Source organism: Syngnathus scovelli, chromosome 5, assembly GCF_024217435.2.
Source record: "Syngnathus scovelli strain Florida chromosome 5, RoL_Ssco_1.2, whole genome shotgun sequence".
In the NCBI taxonomy this organism is placed as follows: domain Eukaryota; kingdom Metazoa; phylum Chordata; class Actinopteri; order Syngnathiformes; family Syngnathidae; genus Syngnathus; species Syngnathus scovelli.
Window position 1 is genome coordinate 15,570,651 of NC_090851.1, and position 24,197 is coordinate 15,594,847.

The 24,197-nt window shown below is 44.3% G+C and overlaps 2 long non-coding RNA genes across 2 annotated transcripts in view; both read right to left on the bottom strand.

The window, feature by feature from the left end:
- Positions 1-229: 229 nt before the first annotated feature.
- Positions 230-24,197, bottom strand: part of LOC137840286 (uncharacterized) — a 245,330-nt gene continuing 221,362 nt past the window's right edge. The window contains exon 2 of the long non-coding RNA XR_011086819.1: positions 230-611. This is a non-coding gene — a long non-coding RNA (uncharacterized lncRNA). The remainder of the gene's footprint in view (positions 612-24,197) is intronic.
- On the bottom strand, positions 13,277-19,547 carry LOC125969479 (uncharacterized). Its single transcript, XR_007481591.2, has 2 exons — positions 15,973-19,547; positions 13,277-15,893 (listed from the first exon to the last, which is right to left on the bottom strand). It is a non-coding gene; the product is annotated as an uncharacterized lncRNA (long non-coding RNA).

Genomic DNA, 24,197 nt, shown 5'->3' on the forward strand with positions numbered 1-24,197 from the left:
TATCAGGCTCAGCCTCAGACAAGTGAGCATCACAGAACAGTAACGTATTTTCCGTTTTTTAATTCGGTTACATTTTTACATTTGTTTCTACAAGACGTGGTTTTTCTTTGAAGAAAGTATTGTTTTGTCTGTGTGCCGTAAATTTTTGAATTTTATTTATTTATATTTATTTTTCAGTTGAATGGACCAAGGGAAAATTGCAGATAAGAGCCATGAGAAAGAATACAACTGATTTGATTAATTTTTTATTTTACGATTTGAAAGCAATGATCGGTAGATCATAGAGCAGCACAATAATAAACTTTCAGTTTATAATGCATGCACTTTTATTTATGCATTTATCTTGATATTAAGAAACACATTTTGTTTTTAAAACAATTTAATTTTTTGCTGTTTGGCTGTTGAAAATATTTTCCCTTGAAGTTACTGACAGAGCCATAACAAAATATTGCCATATTCATTTAATCATTAAATAATGTACACTGTGTTAGGTCTTAGTTCAATAGGCTAACAATCATTCCGATATATCTTAATAAACATTGAACCAGTCCGGCCCTCGGCTTGTAGCAAATTTGTTTTTTTGGCCCTCGGTGTGTTTGACTTTGACATCCCTGGTTTAGAGGGCTGAAAGGGACCAAGTGTGAAAATACCCTTAAAGAGGCCTGACTTTGGTTCTTTTAAAAGGGTCCAGGTGTGAAAACACCCTGAAAGTCTGGCTGCGGGGTCTTAAAATCAGCTCGTTTTGTTTGGACAAAACAAACCCATTGTCATCGTATAGATTCCGTTGCAGGGAAACGATGTAAACTGTGGGTTTTGTGCGTATTGCTACAAAATTGGACAACACAAACCTTCACCATCGTGGAACAGATGTTTAAACACTAATTTGTATACAAAATTAAGCTTATATGTTAAGTATTGGAGACAAAACACCATGAAATTGTATGGATCTTCGCGTAATCAATCAATAAACAATGGGGGGAGTCTTATCATCTACGTCACGGTACCATGTGATCCAGAATGGCGCGGTTCATGACGGGCAGGAAAGATCGAGAAAGACACACGAATGCAATTTTATTTCAAATTATGTAATATTATTTGGGTACAGGTGAATATAATCAAACATTCTGAGTGGTTTTTAAAACATGTTAAAGGTGCCTTTACATACACTTTAAAATTTCGAAATATGATCATATTTAATGTTTTTAATTTAGACGTCTATTTTAGGTTTAATCCGGCCCGCCAACCCTAAATAAATTGTATTATTAAAAAAAAAATTTCCGGCGGCCCGTGAGGATATGTTCCCCCCCCCCCCCCCCTTATTTTGAGAACGGTAAGTTCTGGACTACAACTGTTTTTTTTTCTGTCTTTCTGGGAGTCTGTTCAGGTGATGTGGCAAACTTGAACAGGTTGCCTCATTTCTAGCCCAAGTTAAAAGAAGAGGAACACAATCTCAAGGGGGCCCCGTGATAATATGTTCCCCCCCCTCCCCCCATTTAAAACAGTGTATATGTAAATAAATGATTTGTGCACTGATAACTTTACAATATTGGATACTAAATTAATAAATAAAAAAATAGATAATTTTGTTTTCCTTCTTTTGGTCAAACAATATTGTCTTGAATTCAAACTTGTCACCGAATTGCCACAACACTTCTATTAGAGACTGGTAAGTAATATGCACCCAAGAGATGTTATTGCCACCCAAAGAATGGTCCTGACTGTGCTATCAATGCTATATACAACTCAGTTAAGTTTTACCCAGGGAAGTACTAGCAATCCTTCTGTCTTTGTTTTCACAGATGATTTATCTAACTTGTGGTTTTTTTTTTGTGGGGAAACGACAGATGACACAGACAACAGATGGGTAATTATGTCAGGTCTTGTTAACTAATGCATGTGATGATTAAGAAATATTATGAATTACACATTCATTGTAAATTATTGTCTGTTGTTCTATGTTTTCAAGAGTGCACATTTTGATGTTTATAACTTCCTAACGTGTAATATTTTAAAATGTATGTGCTGCATTATATAATCTTGCTTTTTTCTTTGTTTACCAGATTCAGTGTGACGAGTGTTGCAGGTGGTTCCATCTTGTATGTGTCGGGGAGCCTCCAACCGAAGGCTCTTATTTGTGTACAACTTGTACAGAGATTAAATGCTAAATATTTGAAGCTTGCTTGAAGAACATTTTGCTTTCATTAAATTTCTTAATAACGTTTAAAGTTATTATTTTTGTGTACTATGTTATATGATTAAGAAACAAAGTTGTTTGACCAAAAATAAGAACAACAAAATTGATAAAGTGCAGTAATAAAGGTATCACTGCACAAATCATTTATTTATTTTTTCTTCTCCGTTATTATTAAATTCAAAGTGCACAATGCATTCAATAATTTCTTCACTATGAGTACTCAGTCATACAACAGTTAAAAGGAAAATTTGTAACCCTCTCTGTTAGAGTGGTGCTCACTCTAACTTATTTTTGCAAGAACCACACGGGAGACAAGTAAGTCCTTTTAAACACCTGCAGGTGGAGAGTCCATTCGTCGCTGTGCGTACAGCGATGATCGAATGAGGTCTGACTCAGGCCTCCTGCAAGAGCATATTTATTGAGAACAAGTAGGGTGTCGGTGACATTGGACATGTTTGGTGGTCACCTCAGCAACTGGTTAATCAGTGCGAAGGGTCCCAGCTCATTGTTTTACAAGGTCGTGGAAACAGAAACTAGTGGAGCATTTTAGATGACGAACTAAGCAAGAATGTTTCCACACCATTTGGAAAGTTTCAACAACTGAATGGTTAAACTTTTCAGAGTCAAGGAAAGATAAAAGGTTTAAACAAAGTTAATAATTCTAGTCTACATTCCAACATAATCATACGATCAAGATAATCTGTAAACCCTAACATATCCCTCCTGTTTATCATATGATTATGCCAACCCCGATCAATCAAACATAAGTAAACAAATATATTGAAGAAAGAATAATAATAAAAATAATAATAAAAAAACAATAAAAAAAACAGAGATGATCGGGGATGGGTTGGGGATCGTGAAGGGTGATACATGATAAAAACAACAAACAATGACAGCAACAATTTCTAGTGAAGATGAGGTTTTTCCTCATCACTCCAGTCCAAATTTAGTGTGTGAGTGAAAAACCTGCGGCAAGATGTTTTAATGCAGGAAAAGTCTCACACGGTCCCTCTGCCTTAGGCGACCAGAATGCTATCAATAAAAAAAGAAAAAGAAAAACACAGAAACAGTCCATCATTGTATCCATCACTTGCGAGGCATTTTCGATGGTCAAATCATCAAGTTTCTGTAAAACATGCTCAGCTAAACAGCATCTATGCAATCCACGTTTCGCAGCACGTTATAGTCATCAAATTTGTCATGTCTGAGAAGTTGTATATGTACTTGTGCTACGGTAGAAGACACAACCCTTGTCACAACAGACTTCAAACATGGGATAACACAGGTCGTAAACAAGCACAACAATACCAGCACAACAAGCATACGAGTCACAAGTTTCAACAGCAGTTGCCACCAGGCCCCGGAGAATAGTCATGAAAAGAAATCCCATTGATGTGGGACTTTGTCTTTTGACATGGCCTGCTGTAAATTCTTCAGTGAGTTCACGTCGTCGTTGATGTGTCATTAACTCCTGGAATGTATGTGCAACAGGAAGACCCAATGACGTGGCACACACCACCTTGTGCCGCCGTCAACAAGTCCAGAACCATCCTGTTTTGCAAGGCCATCAGTCTAATAGCCTGAACCTCTCTATTATGTCCATCGTTGACTTGCTGTGAGAGATTCACAAAGGATTGAAAACGATAGTTCAGTGTCTCGATGAAGAGTGATTGTTTTCCAACTCCGATCCAAGGAAAAAGCGCATGAACAACTTTGTCTCCGACGGACCATACTTTATGGTCGTCTGGAACATTTGCACCCCAGACAGGGTTACGAGGGTCAAAGGTTGCAACAGCCCCGCATCGACATCCAGAATAGTTCAACAGTCACATTGGGATTAATCCAAAAGAGTTCGATCACAGATTCATTTCTGCGAGTCCAGGGCGGTAGGGGAAGCGTCACTGACTGTGACAGCACGGTGTTGATATTCAACTCCTCCCATGGATGCCATACATTTCGCTTCAGTGACATTCATTGCTCTGGCCTCCAAGTGAACTTGTGTGGAGGAAGGGGGGGAGTTTGGAACACATAGCATCCCTCCTGTGCGTGGGATCGCACAGTGAACGTCACACACCGGTACTACCAAGTGTTGGTTTCGTATGGGTTTCTGGGGTCCCATTGACCAGTCCTCAAAGTTCTCATCGTGTGACCATCGTTTTCTACGGTTGACATTGTCAATCGGTCCATTCAGATGAGCCCATAATCCATAGCACGCTCCAACCACAACGCAGCAGAGGATCCACCTGGCATGTTGAGCCCCGTTGCTACTAGGATGGCAGAGACACCGATATTTCCCATTGCCTAGTCAGAGTGGGGATCTTAGGGATTCCATTCTTCACCAACATTGAGACGCCCCGCCCTAAACGACGAGGCCCCTTTGGAGTCAGACATCCCCCCACTCCGAAAATGGGGTACAGCACGCTCTGTAACATCCAGTGGCTGAGGTGATACTTCACTGGGCCTTCCAGCAATGTTCAGTGCAGTGGGGGTAGTCAGCAAGACTTGGAATGGTACTTCCCACCATGGCTGGCCCAGTTTGTTCTTTTTGACAACCTTTATGTCGTTCGTCTCAGTCTCCTGGCTTGGAGCGGTTGTTGACCCTTGGGGAAGACAGATCAGGCGGCAGTAAATTTGCATTTGACACATCTTTCAGTTTGAGTGCTCTGATCATGCTACCTGCCAAGGAATGTTCTTTATCTGCTTTTTGCAACTCTTGCAGTCAATTTTATTGCCATTTTGAACTGGGCAGATAGGAGTGTTAGTGGGAAGAGTTTGAGCACTTCCTAATGATTCCTCCTAACCAAAGACCATTTATGACAGGGGCTATCCCATTTATTGCCTCCTGTTTTAAAGGAGATTCTCTGGTCTTGGTCGGATCTGGGCTGGGGGAATGGATGTTAAGTCCTGTAGCAAATGGTTCCTTTGATCAGTCAAACAAATGTTGATTAGCCAGGGAAGCACATAAGCGCGCGCCCTTCCAAACACATACACCACTTCCTCATAGCTTCTTTAGTCATTTTTCAATCATCTTCCAATTGTTCACAGCAAAAGTTTGAAAATCTTGAGAAAATTTTAACTTAATGGTACGACGCCAAATGTATTAGAGAATCCATATGTCGTAAAGTGTTTTATTTTTACTAGCTTTTACTATCTGTCCTAATCCCTCCCTCCTTCTGAGGCTTGGCAACGCCCATGCCTCACACCTTGACAAACATTTTTGGGAGAATGTGTTCTTTACTACGTATGATTCTATCATCATTTAATTTGACTTTGTCCAAAACGCTTCTCAATTTCCCAGTTCACACATCTTCTGCATGTGTTACTGGTACTCCAGTTTTTTCTCTCGTTAATTATCAATCCAAAAGCACCCCTTTTTTTTTTTCCTTAGCATTTAACTTACTCAAAATTACTCTTTCTTCAAAGTCGCTCTACTAATTTTCCATAGTAGCCTCCAACAACTTCAACCATTCAACCTGTATTTTCTTTTCATTCAGGCAATCATTCATCAATGCTCATTTGCATCTCACACAGTTTCCAAAAACGACTCTTTCTATCACATTGGTCCCAATTCATCCAAGTTCACCACACAACATTCATATACCATTTTCGACTCAAGGTTCCTGATAGAACAATCCACCAATCCCAAAAAAAACTCAACACAAAAAAAACTACTGGCAAATTAATCAGATTTTTTTTCTTTGTTTTTAAATTTAAAGAACTCAATCTCTCAGATTTAGCTCACATATAGAAGTTTGTACAATCTGATAACGCAACCAATCAATTATTCCTATTAAATGTAGCATTGCAATGTCTTAAATTCACAATTTTGCTTCTTCCAATTCCTGAAAGCATGTTCTGTTTTTTTTTTTTCCGAATTTCTCATGAGGGCTCGACACTACCATGCACGAGTGTGGATCAGTTTCTGCTCGCAAACAGATTTCTCTCTTTTCCTCTCATTTTTATCTTTCAAAATCGTTTCTGTTCTGCGGTGCAAATTGGATAGACCACAGTCTAGCAAATTTCTTTACTCTAAAAGTTTAGCCAATTTCATCATATTAACACATACGCACACACATGCACAGCTCTCGCGCGCGAAAGGTAGGTCACAGCACCAATGATTCGTCACAGGCTGGCCATTTCCTGCAGTCGATCATGAGCTGGTCCCTGCCCATGCACACGAGGACAGCACATTCAGATTTTTTTTTTTATCTTTTAGAAGCAATTTGCAAATCAAGTGGTAAAGACCACTTGATTTGCAAATTTTAACTTTAGTGTGCACACAATTTGATCTCTGGTCATTTGTCATTGGGCATACAAACAGCATTGTCATACTTCTTGTATGGACAGGAGCTCTAATAATCTAAAAAATGTTCTAATAATCTGACAATGACATGTTCTGCTATCATATGGAGGAGGCTTCAGGTCTTTTAAATTTGGACACATGATTTGCATAGGAGCGGAAGCGCCTCTTGCCCCTTTGTTTGAGCCGCGGCTTGAGCAGCGGCCTTGCACCTGCGCACTGGGGCCTTATTGTGTTCTGGTCTGACAAACACTTGTGACCTCATCAGTTTTCATCTTTCTATGTTTTGTCCCTTGAATTTGTTCTCATCTCTTTGTGAAGCTTTCAACCACAATTTAGCACAATGCACTTCTCTCTCTTTTCTTTCCTTTCTCAATCCCTTTGGCTTCCTAGCCACACTCTCCTCCAAAATGTCTACCACTAAGTTCCACATTTCAACTTTCAACTTTCCTTGTACTCCATACTTTGTCTTCCATTTCGGCATGTATTGCATACAATTAGAAAATCTACTTGCCATGTACTTCTCATCTCCTTCAAGAGCTAGAGATATCCCGTTTTTATTTCCCATCTTAATTTGGTATTTTAGGTTTATACATTTTTTTCACTATTTTTCTTTCTTTGAGGATCCTCAGTGCAGGTTTAAATTGACTACATTCCAATATAAGCATAGGATCAAACTAATCTATCAACCCTAACATATAATGTTTGTCCATTTCATAACGAAGCTGCGTAGTTATGAAGCAACAGAGAACCTAACTACAGCGACAATGTGATGCACACTGTTTCAGGAGCCGGGCGGAGACCCGCAAAGCCAAGTATACGGGACAGGAGAAATGAAGATATTGACATAACATGTTTCAAGTGTTGCATGAAGGGTCACCAGGCGAAAGCATGTCGACAAAAAACTTGTTGCGGCCATTGCCAGAAAGACACCCACAACGACCCCACATTTAGACGTAAGGAGAAGCAAGATGGCGCAAGAAAAGTCGCAGATGAGAGTGGCAAAGGATCAGGATCGGAAGCAGCGGACTACGACTTTAGGATCAAGGACGCGGACATCGGGAGAGACCAGCACCCAGCGCGCATCATCACGAAGAAAGGGATGATGGTCGACACTGGAGCTACTTCCCATATTGTCACGGATATATCGAAGTTTAAAGGTTTTGATGACTCATTCTGTCACGTACCGGTGTCGTCCAGCCACGCCCCCTTGTCACCACGATCGCTGTCACCTGTCGCGGGCTGATTGGGAGCGCTATATTAGCGCAGCCAGCGCGACAATGCTTGTCAGCTTGTCTCATGATGTCTGCATGCACACCGGTCCCTTCCACTTGGAGATCACCCGTCTGCCACGTCCAGTCCTCGCCAGTGCGAAGCCCAGCCGACAGCTCCTTCACCTGGCTTGCCATCCGGCTAACCACCCACAACGAGCGCAGCCTCGCCCGATCGCCGCTTCAGCTCTCCAGCGTTCCCCTCTCCCTCCACAATAAAGACTGCTTCACTTGCATTTGGCTGTACTGTCCGATCTCTCACAGTACAAGCTGACTATGCAGCCAGCAAGTGATCAAACGGCATTGTGTCGACTGGAGCGGACCGAGACAGCAGTCAGTAGCCTGTCGGCGGACGTCCGGACCCTGATCGAAGTGGGCCAGCAGCAGCAGCAGCAGGCGATGGCTCAGGTACTCGGCGCCTTCCGTACCATGTCCAAAAGCCAGCCGCCCAGCCACATTCCACTGGCTGTTGTCGCCCCCTCCCCCACGTCCAGCTCGTGTTCCATCACCGTGGATGTTCCGGAGCCACGCCTTGGTAACACAGAGAGATTCCATGGAGATCCCAAACATGTCAGGGCGTTTGTGACCAACTGCCGCATCATGTTCAGTCTCCAACCTGTCACGTTCGCGACCGAGCCAGCCAAAGTAGGCCTCATGGGCGAAGCACGATTGTGGGGAATGGCTCCCTCTTGTGACTCATTCGAAGCCTTCGCGAGCGAACTCCTATGCTGCTCGATCTGGGCTCGGCCACAGAGGACGCCGGCGAGGAGCTGGCCACCTTGAGGCAGGAGAGATGAACGGTGGCCGAATACGCTCTCAAATTCCAGACTTTGGCTTGCAGCAGCCAGTGGAACCTGGTGAGCACCTTCATCCACGGGCTCACCGAGTACATGAAGGACTCGTTGGTATCCTACGAGCATCCTCGAACCCTGGAGGGTGCGATGGATTTGGCAGCCCGCGAGGACCGGCGGATCCGGCGACGCGAGCGGGAACGAGGAGCGCCCCGAAGCCCTCACACCCACCTCGTCCGTCCGTTCACCTTCCGTCGAAGCTGGCGAAGAAGGACGGGACGCTCCGCCTGTGCATTGATTACCAGGGAATCAACGAGATCACCGTGAAGAACCGCTATCCCGTTCCTCTCCTCTCCTCCGCCTTCGAAAGCCTGCAAGGCGCCACCATATTCACAAAGCTGGACCTTCGCAACGCTTATCATCTGGTACGGTTCCGAGAGGGAGACGAATGGAAGACGGCCTTCAACACTCCTAGCGGGCACTATGAATACCTGGCGGTTCCGTTCGCGCTCACCAATGCCCCAGCAGTCTTCCAGGCCCTGATCAACGATGTCCTGCGAGACATGTTAAACAGGTTTGTGTTCGTCTACCTGGATGGCATTCTCATCTTCTCCTCCTCCCTCTCAGAACACATCAAACATGTCCGGGCAGTGCTGCACCGTCTCCTTGAGAAGTCCCTGTACGTTAAGGCGGAGAAGTGCGTCTTCCACACGTCTTCTGTCAAGTTTCTTGGCTACGTGGTGCGAGAGGGATCCATTGAGATGGACCCCGAGAAGGTGAGGGCAGTCACGCCTGGCCAGTTCCCGAGACACGCAAGCGGCTACAACAATTCTTGGGATTCGCGAACTTCTACCGCCGCTTCATCCGCAACTACGGCACCGTGGCGGCACCCCTCACCGCTCTTACCAGCCCCGCCTCCCCGTACAAATGGACAGACCCGGCAGAACGCGCCTTTGCGGAATTAAAGAGGAGGTTTACGTCCGCTCCCATCCTCCGAGTGCCTGATCCCGAGAGGCAATTCGTGGTCGAGGTGGACGCCTCCAACGTGGGAGTCGGGGCAGTATTGTCCCAGCGTAGCCACGAGGATGATCACCTCCACCCATGCGCCTTCTTTTCTCGACGCCCTCGACATCAGCGCAACTCGCCCCACCAAAACGGGACTGCTGAAAGGGGCTGGCGTACACTTTTTGAGATGGGCAGATGCATGCTAGTTGAACGTAATCTACCTAAATGTCTATGGAACTATGCAGTTCAAACAGCAACCATAGTGAGAAACAGGTGTTTTAACAAGTGTTCAGGGAAAACCCCTTACCAGATGTTAACAGGTAAAATACCAGACTTGTCCAAAATAAAAAAAATTGGGTCTGAGTGTTACACATACAAACAAAACAAGGGCAAACTCGACTCAAGGTGTGACGTAGGTCTTTTTGTAGGCTGTGACAAAAACAGCCCTGCATACTTGGTTTACCACCCAGACACTGAGAAGGTTCAGAAACACAGACTTGTCAAATCTGTGTACAAAGAAAATGCGGAGAAACAGACACAGATGACCACCATAGAACTAAACGATGAGGGCAGATGGAGACACCCTAGGGAGGACAGAAGAGGCTAACGAGAACAGGGAGAAGTCTCAGGAGTCAAGTGTAAAAGACAAAAATCCACAAGGTGGTACATCTGATGTATATGATCAAAAAGAGACAAGCAGTGAACCTGTCAGTGGGAAATACATATCCTGTAAGAGAGAGGAGAAAGCCAAGTCATTTAAAAGATTTCGTAACAGACAGCGATGATCATCATCTGCATCACAGTCTCGAAAGACCATAGATTTCTTGTGTCTGGAGGTTAGGTGTTCTTTGCACAGCGTCTGCTGTGGCTGGTGAGTCCTATCCGTGAGAGACAGACACGGCCGCAGATGTTACAGGTGTGGGCCGGATCCGGTGAAGGTGGGGGCATGGTGGCTTGCTGCTTCCTCAACTTCCTTTTTGTTTCTCGATGTTGAGCCAGGGTGATTTCATAGGTCTGCAGCCCGTTTCGGAGAGCCTGTTGCCATTTGTGGCGATCCTGGGCGACGTCTTCCCAGGTGGCTGGGTTGATGTTGAAGGATTTGAGGTCTTGTTTGCAGACATCCTTGTAGCGGATCAATGGGCGGCCTACTTGCCTTTTGCCTGATTTTAGCTCTGCATGTAAGATGTCCTTTGGCATACGACCGTCTTCCATCCGACAGACATGGCCCAGCCAACGGAGACGCCGCTGCATCAGCAAGGAGAGGATAGTGGGAAGCTGTGCACTCTCCAGGACTGCACTGTCTGTGATCCTGTCCCGCCAGGTGATGCCCAGTATGCGTCTCAGGCAACGCAGATGGAAAGAGTTTAGCCTTCTCTCTTGATGTGCATAAAGAGTCCAGGATTCGCTGCCATACAAAAGTGCCCTGTACACTTGCACCTTTGTATGGATGGTGAGCTTGCTGTTCTGCCATACTCTGGGTGTCAGTTTTCCAAAGGTAGAAGCTGCTTTCCCAATCCGGCTGCTGACCTCAGCATCGAGTGACAAATTGCAGGCGATGGTAGACACAAGATAGATAAAGCTGCTTACAGCTTCCAGTGTGTAGTTGTTGATGGTGATGGAGGGTGGGACAGTGGTCCCCTGGCCCATTGTCTTGGTTTTGTTTAGGCTGATGGTCAGGTTGAAGTCCTGACATGCTTGGCTGAACCGGTCTAGGAGAATCTGCAGGTGTTCCTTAGTGTGTGTTGCTGCATCATCAGCAAACAACATGTCCCTAATGGTGAGTGATCTGATCTTGGTTTTTGCTCTCAGTCGGAATAGGTTGAATAGTTTGCGGTCTGTCCTGGTGTGTAAGTAAACTCCCTCAGTTGATGTTCCGAAGGCTTGGCGCAGGAGGAGAGAGAAGAATATCCCAAACAGAGTGGGTGCCAGCACGCATCCCTGTTTGACACCACAGCGGATGTTAAAGGACTCAAAAGTGCACCCATCGTACCGGACAGTACCTTTCATGTCAGTGTGGAAGGACTGGAGGATGCTGTTTATTGCTTTGCTTAGCTCCTCAGTTGTTGGTTCCATGTCGAGCTCTTCCATGACAGGTAGGTGCCCTACATGCCTGAGGGCTGCATCAGAGACGCTGTTGTCCCTGGCATAGAGCTCTGAGTAGTGTTCCACCCAGCGGTCCAGCTGCTTAGAAGCTGATTTTAGCGGGACAATTTTGCGGGGTGATGGTCCAAGTGCCTTTTTGATGCCATCAAACATGAGTCTGATGTTGCCTGTGTCAGCAGCTGCTTGAATGTTGCTGCAGAGCTGTAGCCAATAGTCATTGGCACAACATCTAGCGGCTTGTTGGAGTTTCCCCCTAGATGATCGGTAGAGTTTTGGTGTTTGGAGTGTGCTTGTAATTTGTGAGTGTGACGCATTTTTCTTCAAGGATTGGTGCCAATGATGTTAAATTGGCATTGAACCAGTCGTTTGGCTTTCCCTGCTTTTTGCCAAAGACCGACAGGCATGAGACCGAACATCTCTCCCACCGTCGGAGGTAGCCCCTGGCACCCATACTCTACGCCAATAAGAAAGGGCTTATAACCGGTAACTGCTAACCTCCCGTGTTGTGTCTCCACTGGTTAGTGGAGCTGAAGTTTCCTCTCCAGTACACAAGAAGCCTGGGCAAGTTTCCCAGGCATCAGGGCTCCCCTCTCGGCCTTCCTGTTGTCATCCAAAGGAACGGTGAACCGATACATTTGGCATCAGGTTGGCTGCAAGAGTTGCCAGAACAATGCTTTTTTGAAGCATGAGTCTGCCTAACGGAGTCTGAGCCGGGTTTTCTGTCGGGGTTTGCTCCCTTAGCCTTTTCGTTCCAGACGATACCCACAAGGCAGCGGGGGTGCCATTTCACCCATAGCTGGGACAGTGGTTAGCGGGCGCCAGGACATCCACGCGCCGGTGGGGCTGTACATCACGCCTAGGGGCCCACTGTTGCTCCCCCGGTCGATCCCCTGCAATTTGGCCTGGAGCCGTGAGGGACCCAGTTACCGTGTGTGGCCACGAGGAGGCATGCAGAAGTCTTGACGGTGGAGAGGCTATGTACCGGCTGAGGAGACTTACGCACTCGGCTCTTCTTTTCCCCCCCGGAAACAGGGGGCTAGCCGGCGGCAGTAGCTGAAAGCAGAAGGGGTCAAGCAGGAAGAAGCATGCAACATGCACTAACTACGACCACTACTACTCCAACACCACTGCACTTCACATCACAGCGCCCTGTGTGCAAGCACACACACACACACACACAAGACGGCGATGATAGTGATGAGGTTAATCTCACAATTGATGACTGCTATAGAGAAATGTGTGGTATCCCAAACACATACGCAGAAGCAATTAGATCAGCTAACTCAAAGCAGGGGTCGGGAACCTTTTTGGTGGACAGAGCCATACATGCCCATTTTTTTACAAATAATTTCCCGTGAGAGCCATACCATTTAAAAAACAACAATAGGCTAGATACAATTAAATGCATGTATTTTAATTATGACCAACGATTTTTTGAGTGTACTGTTGGATTTTGTCCACAATTTAGGGAGCGCGTTATCTGCGCCTCACGGCAAAAGCCTTTGCCAATCACCTGTTATCCAATTTACTCACTGCGTGCTCGTTTGATTTCTTCAGATTTAGGAAAATGCTAAGACACTGAAGCAGAAATTAGACTTACACAGGTTGGTTGAGTTCAATCACAATTCTTGTTCAAAAAGCTCTGTTTTCAGGAAAGTACAATACAGCGCTGGGCCCTTCAAGAGCGGAAAGTCTCCATTCAGAAAAGGCAACGTTCAAGGTTCTTTGGTTAGCTTATATCAGCTGCACATGCCAGTGTGGGCCGAGTTGGATGGGTGATGAGTCTTTGGGGTGGGGCAAGTTCGCCATGGGAGTGGGTGCTGGTTATGGGCGATTCGGTGTGTGTGGGGGCTGTTGTCTTCCATCCCGTCTTTCGGCCTTGGCGATCATCTTTGGCCGAGTCCTTGGCTGGCTCCCTCTGGCACCTGCTGGTTTTATCTCCACGTGACCTTCCTGTGAACATTCTTCTCCAATCTTGGACATACACTGTCGTACCTCATTCTTTCTTTGTGAGGCAAAATATTTCCCTCTGTGCAGAGCGTTCAGTAGTAATCAAAAACTGGCGTCTAGCATTAGTCAAAACATAAGATACAATCAAGTACTGAACGGTTAAGACGACTCTGGCCGTGTCCATGATTCAGAGAAAAACATCAGGCATGCATTACACAGTTCCTTAAGGGTCTTAAGCTATTTAGGCCATATATTAAAAGACATTTGTTATTTCAAAGTGCTCAGAAATATCTATCAGATCATAAAGTTTATAAAAACCTTCCTCATTACCACTTATCAAAAATGTCTAGTTATGTCTTATTTATTGATTTGGTGTGTAGGTATAATTATATGCTTAAAATGTTTCTTTTATTGATTTAATATGTGAATATACTTGTCTGCTTATGTACTTTATTCAATGAGGTTTGAGCACATCTGTTTTTGTAGCTAGGCAGGACTTTTTGTATTTTGACCCCATTCCTTCACTCCCTCTGTTGACCTCAGTTTAACTGAGGTCACAGAAATCGTTGATGCCACCAGGGTCCCTCTGTTGGCACACAACGTCCCTCTGTGGAGCCGCTTCAAGTCTTGACTTCTAGTTTTTATTTCAGACCACGGCGATGCGCAGAACTGTAGTAGCTACAGAGGTGTTGTTATGTTGATTAAGCAAAGCATGAAGTTATCGGAAAGAATGTTAGAAGCGAGGCTTGGAAATCTCTACTGGCCAAAATAATGGAGAGTGTGGCATTGATGAAGATGTTGCAGGACATGCAGATGGTTGGTGTGACCGCACAGAAAGATATGGAAATGATTACTCTGCAGTCGCGGCCCCGAACAAGAGCAGCTGAAAGAAGTGGAAGATGAGAAAAAAAATGTAAAAGAAAAATACATAAACAAATAACGAAATACATACATACATATATAGACAGACAGCCATCGAACGATTCAGTCAGTCACTCAGTGAATCAATCAATGAATGAATGAATCAATCAATCAATCAATCAATGAATGAACGAATGAATGAATGAATGAATGAATGAATGAATGAATGAATGAATGAATGAATCAATCAATCAATCAATCAATCAATCAATCAATCAATCAATCAATCAATCAATCAATCAATCAATCAATCAATCAATCAATCAATCAATCACACAGGTGTTAACTGATTTGTAATTGTATTGCAAGCAATTTAAACTCTAATGGAATATGTGGATGTCCATATCTGTTTTATCAAATTCTAATCCTACTTTACCTTTGTATAAGGCACAGGTGTCAAACTCAAGGCCTGGGGGCTAGATGCAGCCCGCCACATGATTTTATGCGGCCCGCGAAGAAAAATTGTGCTTCATATTCATGTCATTACTCGAATATTTTATTTTATTTTTAAATATTAGACCAGTTTTTATTTGTCTGATTTGAAAGCGAGTTACTTGTCAGTTTGTTTTGTAGCTTTTACTCTATATAACATGAGGTGCTCACACATTTATTTGGGTCTGACAGTCATACCGGTCCTCCGAAAGAAGCTATGACTACACTGCGGCCTGTGAACAAATGAGTTTGACACCCCTGGTACAAGGGATAGCCTTCTCATTGATCACTCACGTATCTTAAATCATGCTTTTCCTCCTTTGAAGCGACTATGTACTTTAAACCCAAACGGCACCATTTTATAGGGAAAAAACTTGTTGAATCTATTTGTTTTCGGCATAATACTTCCGCAATCATCTTAAATTTGTTCAGTTTATCAATCCTTTCCATTGTTTATCCTGCAAATGAATCACGTGAATAAAGTGTTATTCAAACTTTAACGTTCATAATCCACCTGTCCCCAATTCGTTTGGAGTCTGTATGTTATTGTTCTAATTTTTTACATTTAATACTCTCCCACCTATTTGATCCTATCTTATGAAGGTCTACAGTTTATTATAAGCTATTTTGAAACTCTTCACACTTGTTACCAGGCTTTGGCTCCATCTCATGATGTTGTCTCCCATTCACTTCATTTCTGCCGAGCTGCTTCTTCTCCTCCGTCCAGCAGGTTGAAGACTTAAAAACCATCAATTCTGAAAACACTTAAAATCTCACAATTACCCCCTTTTTTTTTTTTTCCTCCCCCTTTTGACACATTCTAAAAAATATGTCACAATGGTTAAAAAGTAAAAATAACAATGTCCATGGTAACATACCCGTCGCCAGCTGGACTTCAGTGTACCTCCAGATGCCATCCTGGCCTGGAATCACCAATTCTCAGTCCCTGAAACTCGACTGGCAGCATCTCACATGGCTGTGTGAACAAAAGCCACCACCCACCTGTAGCTGTGCATGCAGCTCTCCGTACAATAAACATCCATTATACCAAAAAATAAAATTCATAATGATAAAAAATAATCCACACACGGGCGCATGTCAAACGTATGAAATTGAAAATTGGAGCCTGCCGAGCCTGTCATGAAAACTATCACATTTACAAACTCATTATGAAGTCTTTTGTTGTCAATGGTGCCCCAGAGTAATCCTAAACCCATATTTAGTCCAAAATTAGCTGATCAAGCTTGCTGTTTCAAATCTGTAGTGTCTTTATATTTTCAGGTGAGAGGAATGTTATCCTCTGCTGTGATCACATCACCCTAACCTTGAATCATGTTAACCATTCACAATAAACAAACACCACATCCCAAGTACAGACTTGACATTCATACAGCATTACAGACAAACTGTCATCCCACAACACACACATAAAACATACAATATTAAATTGTAAAAAGAACCCTCCCTACGCAAAATTTTCTCCTCAATTAAAATTTCCCTTTTTTATTTTAAATCCAAAATTAATATCTAATTATCTGGTCTCCTGTCCTCACATCGTTTGTCAATATGCATAATACTGGAACATGATTTAACTCCCCATTTAGTTTGCTCACATCTCACACTTAGACTATTTGACACTTTGTGTTGAGCTGTAACTTCAATATTTCCACCTTCCCATATTTCTTCCACTAAACAGTTCCATTTTGCTTTCAGTTTAAATTCATCCCTCCAAATAACTACCTCTGGCAAAGAACCAAAAATTTTTAGAGCACTCCCTTTTACTGTTACCTTGTTCCTTCATTCATTTCCTCACAAGCATTACTGACCCTCCTAAGAAATAATGATACTGAAAATAATGTTTAAAAAATATACACAGCTTCCTCCTGCCACTTACACTATCACCTTGGATTATCGTTCTCATTTTTGTTGATGCCAATTCTTAGAATTAAAAAGAAATACTTACTCTTGATAATGGAGTCACGCTATATCACAAATTTTGAAAACCTTCTTCCATGTTCCCCCATTGTACCTATCAAAACCTATTAGAAATATTTTTGCTGTCATGATCATCATTGTGGCCCTCACACTTATTGTTCTTGTATTTTAAATTGGCAATTTTTGTACATATAAATAAATTTGAATTGCCTTGACTTTATTATTATTCAACTTCTTCTGCATTCTTCTTCCTTTTATTTTATTTTTATCTTAACTACTTCCACATAATTCATCTGATTTACTCCATTACACTTTTAACTTCCGAGATTAAAATTCAAATTTCACATCCTCACTTCCAACATTGCGGTAAAATTTTGCTAAATTTCATTTTTTCCCTTCTAATTTCTCCTAGTTTTCCTTTTTTCTTCTTTTTTTTTCCCCCACTGACTCAACCCATTTCAATTTTTTAACTGTTCATCTTATGCCTACCTATTCCAAAACTTCCCACTTGTGAAAAATTTCAAATTTTCAACTTTTAAATTCACGCCCAATTTTACAAAATTCTTTCTATATTTTTATCAATTTTCTGACCAATTCAACACGTTCCAAATTTAAACATAATCTTGTAGCTTTCCCGGAATTTTTATTCAGCCTCTTCGCCTTCACACTCAATTTCTACAGAAATTAATAATTCTAGTTAGTATTGTTAATCCTCCGTGGCCCTCGTAAAGACAAGCCGCACCAGTAATGGATGGATGGATGGATTGTTAATCCTAACCCCAAGTGCCTATCATAAATTGCCATTTAAATCAGTTGTCACAAGGGTCATGTCAATGTATTTGTTATTTAAAGCCCTACTGTATTCTTTTTTAATTAAGTAGTGCCCTGTATTACTATTTTGCTGACTACCCAGAATTCCAACTTTCGTATGCCCCCTCACCCCTTCAAGCTCAAATATGCATCCTATAAATCAGTCGCAGTTCAAGAGAGTTCAAGAGTTCAAGAGTTTTTTTTTATTCGCCATGTTTGAGCGTGCCAAACAAGGAATTTGACTTCGGTAAATCACAGCCTCTGTTCAACATTTAGGTGACTAACAACAACACTCAGGACATGTGAAGAACGAAAGATATTCTTAAACACCCCCTGATCTTAAACTCCCAAGAGGGCAAGGAAAAACTCAAAACTCCAGCTAGGGGAAATGAGAAACCTTGAGAAGAGACCACAGATGGGAGGGTCCCTCTTCTAGGATGACCAGGCTGCAATGGATGCAGAGAGGACACATAGTACAACCATGTGTTGAGCAGTTGATGTGTAAATAAATTCTGTTGTTTTGATAAAGGTCAATTAAGTTTAGCAATTCAGCCTTCTGTTGCCCGAATCCAAATTTTCACCGGACGAATTATAAAATTTCATTATTTCAATTAGATTCATTATGTCTTCGAAATGCTATGTTACATATAAAAATGTATGATTCAAATGATTTAATTTCTATCGATCAATGTCCACTTTGCAAAGTTTCTGATCACACTGTCGTATGACTTGTTATTATTAGTGCATCTTCACTGTCCATATCGATGTATATTTTATGCCCGTTTCAGTGACAATAAGCAGCCTTATTATTCCCTCTTTCATCAAAACTCCTCAGTTATGTCTACCCCAGCACCCAAACACACTCCCATCCCTTTTGTCCCACACTCCACCGACTTTGTAATGCTTCAGCAGTCTTTAGCAATGTGTCCAGTTTGACTTCATGTGACTCGTGCAAGTCTTTAGCAGCCTCTCCTCTTAGATTCTCATGATGATGATTCAGGGCTGGACCGTCCGCCATTTTCAAATGCGTCCATCTTGTCTTTGTTCTTTCAGTCCATTTTCCTTTTTGATCTGCAACTGTGTGTATTCCACCAACTGTATGGTTCTTGTCCCGTGAAGAGCCGCGCTTGCCCCCTTCAAGCATGATAATAGTTCCTGTTGTTCTCCCAAACGTCAAAGGTGTCTCATGACCACGGACAGTCCTCTGTTGATTTTGAGACAGCCAGTGGAGTAAGAGGACTTGTATATAATAATACAGGAATTGTGCCACGCGCTAGGGCAGAACACACTGGGACACAAATTTCACAAAACTATCTTCGTGTTATCAGTCTTCCTGTGTAGTATTTGTTCCTTCCACCCCAAATCTTCCCATTAACATATTGTATCCTATCAGTTACGCACACTCATCATCTTACTATCAAGCCGCCCTTATCAAATGCTTTTTTTTTTTTTTTTTTTTTTTGAGTAATCCATCCACCCTACCCATTAACACAGCTAAAATCCTCGTTCCAGTGTTTATCATCAAATAAAGTTCCGAAATCCTTTGTAATAAACTGTAATGTAACTGAACAATCTACCAACATGGTTGTATATGCGGTAAATGTTATTGTTCAAGAATACATACAGCGCCTGTGTTCCAAATATGACACTCCACCTTTATTTAACATCTCATAAGTTATTGTTGTCAGCAGCGCTAAATGATAGTGCTTGAAAGTGAATGTCTTATCGCCCAATTTAAAACACATGCCACATTTGAGCTAGTATTTATTCATTTATTTATTTCCCATCCTCATGTTAGCTGGCATGTGTCAGAATTAAAATGTAATTTTGCTTTTAATTTTAAGTCTTAATTGCTATATCCTTACTGCACCGAGATAAACTGTTAAATATATCTTTAAAAACAAACAAAAACAATCTATGCTCCTGCACAGTGTCATGCGGTCGCGTTTATTTTTCCGTTTTTTTGTCTCGTCGATGTCGTAACTTTACTTCCGGTTTTATTTTGTCATCTCTTCCGTTTCAGTTCGTGTTTCCTTCCTCGGTGTTTGGTTGTCTTGTCTTCCCTGATCCCGATTGTGTGCACCTGCGTAATTGACACTAATTGTCAGCACCTGTGTCCCCGCCCTTTTGTGTGTATTTAGTCCGTGTCTTCCCCTTGTCTTGTGCCAGTGTGTCTTGCCTCGTCCCGACCACCAGCGATTCCTTGACGTCCGAGCTCTCCCTAAGACCCCTCCTTTTTGTCTCGCCACAGAGCGACGCCTTTGTTAGTGCCTTGATCCCCATTGCCTTTTTGTCTCGCCCCCGAGCGACGCCTTTTGTTAGTACTGTGATTCCCATAGCCTTTTGTCTCGCCTTAGTGCGACGCCTTTTGTTTGTACTTTTTGCCACGTGTTTTCCCTCGCAAGAGGCGCTTTGATTTGTACTTTTGATCAGTGTGCTTGCTGGAATAAATCCAAGAAAGAAACGACTCTGCATCCGAGTCCTCCGCCTTGTCCCCAGCCTGACACACAGACTCTTAAAAGTGGCACCCAAATGCCAGATTACAAATCAAACCTCCTCCTTCACTGTCACACTTTTGATAAAACAGTCTACTTATCTAGACACTGTCGTCACATACGAAATAATGGCCTGCAAATTAAATATAATGTTGTTGCTGTGGTCCCTCAAAACATGTGACTAGGATTTGGACAATTATTAACCCCCATAAATTGATCAATTATCTCTCTAAATTCTAAATTCCAAGCCTGTTAACATATCTGCATAAAGAAGACATTTACAATGCAGGGGATAAGAGGAACATCTTAACAATAAACAAAATAAACCCAACCCACAATCAAAACCAAATAAACTAGGACATATGTAGACCAACACAGTACTCCAAATATTTCCTCATTAAAATTTTAGCCTTTTTGTGTAGAGCACAATTGATTTCTCATCATTGACCTAATTTTATTCTTAATTTAATCCCAATCACGAATGCCCACTACTTAATACTTTACTTGGTGTTCTTTTGATAAAAAGTGCCCCCTCGCAATGTCGTTTTTATTTGTTGTTTATTTACTCTAAGTGATTCAAATCTTTGACTTATCCTTACATGTGTCCTTGTATAGTCTTATGTCATAACCAATCAATAATTCCTCCTAAATTTAAAATCTGCAATCATAATTTAATTTTATCCAATTCTACAATGTATGTTCTCTCTTACTCTCACATTTTTATGAGGGCTGGGCACTCTCCTCGTTGGACGAGTTTCTGCCCACAACCCCCAGATTATTCTATAATTTCTAATTTCTACATTTAACAATGCAAATCTGATAAACCATTGTCTAGCACACCGTTTTCATGCACCCAATTCCATCCTTTATAACGAACTGATACACAAAGACAAACATAGATAACACATGGGCCCACAACATAGACATGACAATCTTCCCAGCTCAAAGTCAAAGTCAAAGTCAAAGTCAGCTTTATTGTCAATTTCTCCACATGCCAAAGACACACAAAGAAACCGAAATTTCGTTCCCCCCTATCCCACGGTGACAAGACATGGCTCACAACAGACAAACAAGTAACAAGTATAACAAAAGCGTGCTGAATAAATAATGAATAAATAACACAACAATAAATAAATAAATAAGAGGAGCAGAAAAAAAAGGAGCAAGTGCGCGTACAGCAGACATTCCCGAAAATAGCGCAACAGTGCCACACGCTACGCAGAAGGGGGTAGCGAGTTCAGGGCCCTAACAGCCTGGGGAAAGAAGCTGTTGGCAAGTCTGGTGGTGCGGGAGCGCAGGCTCCTGTACCTCTTCCCAGAGGGCAGAAGGTCAAACAAAGAGTGAGCCGGGTGACTCACATCTCTGGCAATCGAGGTTGCCTTGCGGGCGAGATGGGAGGTGTAAATGTCCTTCAGGGAGGGGAGCGAAGCACCAATAATCTTACCAGCCGTATTCACTATGCGCTGCAGGGCCTTCAAGTTCTGTTCAGTGCAGTTACCACCCCAGACAGCGATGCAACTGGTGATGACGCTCTCAATAGTGCCACGGTAGAATGTAGACAGGACTGCCTGAGGAGCACATGCACGCCTGAGCTTCCGCAGGAAGTACAGGCGGCGCTGAGCTTTCTTTGCCAGTGACGAGGTGTTTGCGGACCAGGAGAGGTCCTCACTGATGTGCACCCCCAGGAACTTGGTGCAGCTCACCCTCTCCACCACAGCACCATCGATGATCAGCGGCAGGTGTGTTGTGTGACCCTTCCGGAAGTCAACAATGATTTCCTTGGTCTTATTTACGTTCAGCAGGAGGTTGTTGTCCCTGCACCACGTGGTCAGAAGGTCAACCTCCGACCTGTACCGAGTCTCGTCGCCCTTTGTGATGAGACCCACCAGAGTCGTGTCGTCAGCAAACTTCACTATGCGGTTGTCGCTGTAGGTCGCAGTGCAGTCATGCGTCAGCAGGGTGAAGAGTAATGGACTGAGCACGCAGCCCTGGGGGGCCCCCGTGCTCAGCGTGATGCTGGCGGAGATTTTGTCGCCAACACGCACCACCTGAGGCCTCTGACAGAGGAAGTCCAGTATCCAGTTGCAGAGGGAGGTACTGAGGCCCAGCTCGTCGAGTTTGCAGATGAGTCGCTGCGGCACAATGGTGTTGAAGGCAGAGCTGAAGTCCACAAACAGCAACCTCACATATGAGTCCTTTCTCTCCAGATGGGTGAGGGCCGAGTGGAGGGCAGAGCAGATGGCATCCTCAGAGGACCGCTTGGCACGGTACGCAAACTGGAAAGGGTCAATGGTGGGGGGGAGAACGGACTTGTTGTGCTCCATGACCAGCCGCTCAAAGCACTTCATGATGATGGGCGTCAGTGCCACAGGGCGGTAGTCATTGAAGCAGGACGGTGCAGGTTTCTTCGGCACAGGAACGATGGTGGCAGCCTTGAAACACGAGGGGACGATGGCCTGCTGCAGGGAAACGTTAAAGATGTCCGTGAAGACACCCAACAGCTCCCCAGCGCAGTCCTTCAGCGCTCGACCCGGGATGTTGTCAGGGCCCGCCGCCTTACGGGTGTCAATAGCGGCAAGCGCCCTCCTCACACCGTCGGCAGAGAGGCGCAGGGGCTGCTCGTGTGGGGGGGGGGAGTGGTCTTCAGCGGGCAAGTGCTGTTCTGGGCGTCGAAGCGAGCAAAGAAGCGGTTCAGATCGTTCAGCAGACGGACGTCGCCCTCACAGCTCCTCGGCACGGGCTTGTAGTCCGTGATGGTCTGAATGCCCCACCAAAGGCTACGTGCGTCCTTGCTGTCCTTGAAGTGGGTGGAGACCTTGCACGAGAACGCCTTCTTCGCTTCTTTGATGCCTCGGGACAGGTCGGCCCTCGCTGTCCTCAAGCCAGCCTCATCCCCCGCTCTGAAAGCCTTGTCTCTGGCCCTCAACAGTCTGAGGACAGCCCCCGTCAGCCACGGCTTCCAGTTCGCGCGAGTGATGACGGATTTCGAGCAAGTCACATCATCGATGCACTTCGTGATGTAAGAGGTAACAGAGTCAGTTTACTCCTCTATGTCCGTCCAATCGTTGTAGGTGGCTGCCTGCTTAAACAAGTCCCAGTCAGTGGTGTCGAAGCAGTCACGAAGTGCATCGGAGGCACCCTCAGGCCACACTCGAACCTGCCTCCGAACCGGCCTGGATGCCTTTACCAATTGTCTGTATGCGGGCAAAAGCAAAACGGTGAGATGGTCAGAAAGCCCCAGATGGGGGAGGGGGGTGGCTTTGAAAGCTCCCTTTTGCGCCGAGTAGACTAGGTCCAGGAAGCTGTCGCCACGTGTCGGAAAAGGAACATGCTGGTGAAGCCTCGGGAAAACAGACTTCAGGTTGGCATGATTGAAGTCTCCAGCGAAGATGGTGAAACCGTCAGGGTGCGCTGTTTGCTGTTCACTGACAGCCTGGTACAGTTCACCAAGCGCCGCGATCCTGTCTCCTTTGATGTTGGAAGGCGGGATGTATACCGCGACTAGCAGAATCGCGGTAAATTCCCTCGGCAGATAAAAAGGACGCCACTTAATGATCACAAACTCCACAAGCGGCGAGCAGTGCTTACATACCACCACAGAGTCCCGGCACCATTCTTCTCGGATGTAGACGCATATTCCACCTCCACGCGACTTTCCCCCTCGTACAATGGCACGGTCCGCCCGATAGCACGCTAGCCGCTCCAGGTGCACTGCAGAGTCCGGAATGTTGTCACTCAACCAGGTCTCGGTGAACACGAGCACACAGCAGTTCCGCACCGTCCGGTTCGTAGACCTCAGCAGGCGAACGTAATCCATTTTGTTGTCCAGCGATCGAACATTCGCCAGAAGAATGGAGGGCACCGCCGGTCGCGCTGGGTTGGCCGCCAGCCTGGCCCGGACGCCTCCGCGCTTGCCCCTCTTCTGCCTCCTCGCACACCGTTTCCGACGGCTCCCAACCGGGGGAGGAATAGCGGGTGAGGTCGGCG